We start from the raw sequence: 6,000 nt of genomic DNA, 5'->3' as shown, positions 1-6,000 counted from the left end.
CAATAGGCCGAAACTACGATTTTTCACGAGGTCCCCGTAACCGGACCTCGGGGTTCCCGAAACATTCGGATAACAACAAGACCCAAAATCAGTGACTAATAGCATACAAAACTGGCGGGAATAGGCCAAAACTGCGAGTTTTCATGAGTTCCACGTAATCGGACCGAGGGGTTCTCGAAGCGTTCGTATCACAGCGGGACCAAAAATCAGTGAGTTTTGACGAGTTCCCCGTAACCGGACCCCGGGGTTCCCGAAATGTTTGGATCGCAGCGGGAACCTAAATCGGTGAGTAATAGCATACAAAACCAGCCGAAATAGGCCAAAACTGTGAGTTTTGACGAGTTCATCATAACCGGACCTGGGGTTTCCGAAACATTCGGATCGCGGAGGGAGCCAAAATCAGTGACTAATAGCATACAAAACTAGCGGGAATTGGCCAAAAATGTGAGTTTTGACGAGTCCCCGTAACAGGACCCCGGGGTTCCCAGGATGTTCAGATCGAAGTGGGAACCAAAATCAGTGAGTAATAACTTACAAAACTCGCCAGAATAGGCCAAAACTGCGTGTTTTGACGAGTTCCACGTAACCGGACCCTATGGTTCCTGATTCTCGAAATGTTCTGATCACACAGGGACCCAAAATCAGTGAGTAATAGCATACAAAACTGGCCACAATATGCCAAAACTGTGATTTTTGACGAGTTCCCCGTAACCGGACCTCGGGGTTCCCCAAACGTTCGGATCACAACGGGACCCATAATCAATGACTAATAGCATACAAAACTGGCAGGAATAGGCCAAAACTGCGAGTTTTCATGAGTTCCTAATCGAACCCTGGGGTTCTTGAAAAGTTCGTATCACAGTGGGACCCAAAATCAGTGAGTAATAGCATACAAAACTGGCCACAATAGGCCAAAACTGTGAGTTTTGACGAGTTCCCCCTAACCGGACCCCGGGGTTCCCGAAATATTTGGATCGCAATGGGAACCAGAATCAGTGAGTAATAGCATACAAAACTGGCCGAAATAGGCCAAAACTGTGAGTTTTGACGAGTTCCCCGTAACCGGAACCTGGGATTTCCGAAACGTTCGGATCACAGCGGGACCCAAAATCAGTGAGTAATAGCATACAAAATTGGCCAGAATAGACCAAAAATGTGAGTTTTGATGAGTTCCCCGTAACAGGACCCTGGGGTTCCCAAAACGTTCGGATCGCACGGGGACCCAAAATAATTGAGTAATAGCATACAAAACTTTCCACAATAGGCCAAAACTGCGATTTTAGACGAGTTCCTCGTAACCGGAACTCGGTAACCGGACCCGGGGTTCCCCAAACGTTCCCGAAACGTTTGGATCGTAGCTGGAACCAAGATCAGAGAGTAATAGCATTCAAAACTGGCCGAAGTAGGCTAAAACTATGAGTTTTGACGAGTACCCCGTAACCGGAACTTGGGCTTCTCGAAACGTTCGGATCAGAGCGGGACCGAAAATCGGTGAGTAATAGCATACAAAACTGGCCAAAATAACCCAAAACTGCGAGTTTTGACGAGTTCCCCGTAACCAGACCCCGGGGTTCCCCAACCGTTCGGATCACAACGGGACCCAAAATCAGTGACTAATAGCATACAAAACTAGCTGGAATAGGCCAAAACTGCGAGTTTTCATGAGTTCCACGTAATCGAGCCCCTGGGTTCTCGAGAAGTTCGGATCACAGCGGGACCCAAAATCATTCAGCAATAATAGCATACAAAACTGGCCAAAATAGACCAAAACTGCGAGTTTTGACGAGTTCCCCTTAACTGGACCCCGGGGTTCCCGGAACATTTGGATCGCAGCGGGAACCAAAATCTGTGAGTAATAGCATACAAAACTGGCCGAAATAGGCCAAAATTGTGAGTTTCGATGAGTTCCCCGTAACCGGAACCTCGGCTTTCCGAAACGTTCGGATCGCAGCGGGAGCCAAAATCAGTGAGTAATAGCATACAAAACTGGCCAGAATAGACCAAAACTGCGAGTTTTGACGAGTTCCCCGTAACACGACCCCAGGGTTCCCAAAATGTTTGGATCGCAGCTGGAACCAGAATAGGCTGCGTGTTTTGACGAGTTCCATGTAACCGGACCCATGGGTTCCTGAAACATTCGCATTGCAGCGGGACCAAAAATCAGTGAGTAATAACATACAAAACTAGCCACAATAGGCCAAAACTGTGATTTTTGACGAGTTCCACGTAAGCAAACTTCGGGGTTCCTGAAACGTTCGGATCAGCACGGGACCCAAAATCACTCACTAATAGCATACAAAACTAGCGGGAATAGGCCAAAATTACGAGTTTCCATGAGTTCCACGTAATCAGACCCCGAGGTTCCCGAAACATTCCAATCACAGCGGGACCCAAAATCAGTGAGTAATAGCATACAAAACTGGCCAAAATAGGCCAAAACTGCGATTTTTTACGAGTTCCCCGTAACCGTACCTCGGGGTTCCCGAAACGTTCGGATCACAAAGGGACTCAAAATCAGTGACTAATAGCATACAAAACTGGCGGGAATAGGCCAAAACTAGGAGTTTTCATGAGTTCCACGTAATCGGACCCCCGGGTTCTCGAAACGTTCGGATCACAGCGGGACCCAAAATCTGTGAGTAATAGCATACAAAACTGGCCAAAATAGGCCAAAACTGTGATTTTTTACGAGTTCCCCGTAACAGGACCTCGGGGTTCCCGAAACATTCGGATCGGGGTTCCCCGTAACTGTGATTTTTGACGAGTTCCCCGTAACCGGAACCCGGTAACCGGACCCGGGGTTCCCCAAACGTTCCCGAAACGTTTGGATCGCAGCTGGAACCAAGATGAGAGAGTAATAGCATTCAAAACTGGCCGAAGTAGGCTAAAACTGTGAGTTTTCACGAGTACCCCGTAACTGGAACCTGGGTTTCTCGAAACGTTCGGATCACAACGGGACCGAAAATCGATGAGTAATAGCATACAAAACTGGCCAAAATAGACCAAAACAGCGAGTTTTGACGAGTTCCCCGTAACCGGACCCCGGGGTTCCCGAAACGTTTGGATCACAACGGGACCGAAAATCAGTGACTAATAGCATACAAAACTAGCCACAATAGGCCAAAACTGCGAGTTTTGACGACTTCCCCGTAACCGGTCCCCGGGGTTCTCGAAATGTTTGGATCGCAGCGGGAACCAAAATAAGTGAGTAATAGCATACAAAACTGGCCGAAATAAGCCAAAACTGTGAGTTTTGACGAGTTCCCCGTAACCGGAACCTGGGGTTTTCAAAACATTCGGATCACAAAGGGAGCCAAAATCAGTGAGTACTAGCATACAAAACTAGACAGAATAGACCAAAACTACGAGTTTTGACGAGTTCCCCGTAACAGGACCCCGAGGTTCCAAAAACATTTGGATCGCAACTGGAACCAAAATTAGTGAGTAATAACTTACTAAACTCGCGAGAATAGGCCAAAACTGCATGTTTTAACGAGTTCCATCTAACCGGACCCCTGGGTTCCTGAAATATTCGTATCGCAGCGGGACCCAAAATCATCAAGTAATAGCATACAAAACTGGCCATAATAGGCCAAAACTGTGATTTTTGACGAGTTCCCCGTAAGCGAACTTTGGGGTTCCTGAAACGTTCGGATCACAACGGGACCCAAAATAAGTGGCTAATAGCATACAAAAGTAGCGGGAATAGGCCAAAACTACGAGTTTTCATGAGTTCCACGTAATCGGACCCCGGGGTTCTCGAAACGTTCGGATCACAGCGGGACCCAAAATCAGTGAGTAATAGCATACAAAACTAGCCAATATAGACCAAAACTGCGAATTTTGACGAGTTCCCCATAACCGGACCCCGGGGTTCCCGAAACGTTTGGATCGCAATGGGAACCAAAATGAGTGAGTAATAGCATACAAAACTGGTCGAAATAGGCCAAAACTGTGAGTTTTGACGAGTTCCTCGTAACAGGACCCCGGGGTTCCCAAAATGTTTGGAGTGAAGCGGGAACCAAAATCAGTGAGTAGTAGCTTACTAAACTCGCCAGAATAGGCCAAAACTGCGTGTTTTGACGAGTTCCACGTAACAGGAACCCCAGGGTTCCTGATTCCCGAAACGTTCGGATCACAGCGGTATCCAAAATCAGTGAGTAATAGCATACAAAACTGGCCACAATAGGCCCAAACTACGATTTTTCACGAGGTCCCCGTAACCGGACCTCGGGGTTCCCGAAACATTCGGATCACAACAGGACCCAAAATCAGTGACTAATAGCATACAAAACTGGCGGGAATAGGCCAAAACTGCGAGTTTTCATGAGTTCCACGTAATCGGACCGCGGGGTTCTCGAAACGTTCGTATCACAGCGGGACCAAAAATCAGTGAGTTTTGACGAGTTCCCCGTAACCGGACCCCGGGGTTCCCAAAATGTTTGGATCGCTGCGGGAACCTAAATCAGTGAGTAATAGCATACAAAACCAGCCGAAATAGGCCAAAACTGTGAGTTTTGACGAGTTCATCATAACCGGACCTGGGGTTTCCGAAACATTCGAATCGCGGAGGGAGCCAAAATCAGTGACTAATAGCATACAAAACTAGCGGGAATAGGCCAAAAATGTGAGATTTGACGAGTCCCCGTAACAGGACCCCGGGGTTCCCAAGATGTTCAGATCGAAGTGGGAACCAAAATCAGTGAGTAATAACTTACCAAACTCGCCAGAATAGGCCAAAACTGCGTGTTTTGACGAGTTCCGCGTAACCGTACCCTATGGTTCCTGATTCTCGAAACGTTCTGATCACACAGGGACCCAAAATCAGTGAGTAATAGCATACAAAACTGGCCACAATATGCCAAAACTGTGATTTTTGACGAGTTCCCCGTAACCGGACCTCGGGGTTCCCCAAACGTTCGGATCACAACGGGACCCAAAATCAATGACTAATAGCATACAAAACTGGCAGGAATAGGCCAAAACTGCGAGTTTTCATGAGTTCCACGTAATCGAACCCCGGGGTTCTCGAAAAGTTCGTATCAGAGTGGGACCCAAAATCATTGAGTAATAGCATACAAAACTGGCCAAAATAGTCCAAAACTGCGATATTTTACGAGTTCCCTATAACCGGACCTCGGGGTTCCCGAAACATTCGGATCACAATGGGACCCAAAATCAGTGACTAATAGCATACAAAACTGGCGGGAATAGGCAAAAACTAGGAGTTTTGACGAGTTCCCCGTGATCAGACCCCGGGGTTCCCGAAACGTTCGGATCACAGCGGGACCCAAAATCAGTGAGTAATAGCATACAAAACTAGCCAAAATAGACCAAACTGCGAGTTTTGACGAGTTCCCCATAACAGGAACCAGTGGTTTTTGAAACATTCGAATCACAGGGGGACCCAAAATCCGTGAGTAATAGCATACAAAACTGGCGAGAATAGACCAAAATTGCTAGTTTTGACGTGTTCCCCGTCACAGGACCCCGGGGTTCCCAAAATGTTCGGATCGAAGCGGGAACCAAAATCAGAGAGAAATAGCTTTCTAAACTCGCGAGAATAATCCAAAACAGCGTGTTTTGACGAGTTCCACGTAACCGGACCCCGGGGTTCCTGATTCCCGAAACGTTCAGATTACAGCGGGAGACAAAATCAGTGAGTAATAGCATACATAACTAGCCACAATAGTCCAAAATTGCGATTTTTGATGAATTCCCCGTAACCGGACCTCGGGGTTCCCGAAACGTTCGGATCACAATGGGACCCAAAATCAGTGACTAATAGCATACAATACCAGCGGGAATAGGCCAAAACTGCAAGCTTTCATGAGTTCCACGTAATCGGACCCCGGGGTTCTCGAAACGTTCGGATCACAGGGGACCCAAAATCAGTGAGTAATAATAGCATACAAAACTGGCAAAAATAGACCAAAACTGCGAGTTTCGACGAGTTCTCCGTAACCGGACCCCGGGGTTCCCGGAACGTTTGGATCGCAG

This window comes from Hordeum vulgare, chromosome 4H, assembly GCF_904849725.1.
Source record: "Hordeum vulgare subsp. vulgare chromosome 4H, MorexV3_pseudomolecules_assembly, whole genome shotgun sequence".
Classification (NCBI taxonomy): domain Eukaryota; kingdom Viridiplantae; phylum Streptophyta; class Magnoliopsida; order Poales; family Poaceae; genus Hordeum; species Hordeum vulgare.
Note: the sequence above shows the minus strand (reverse complement) of the source record.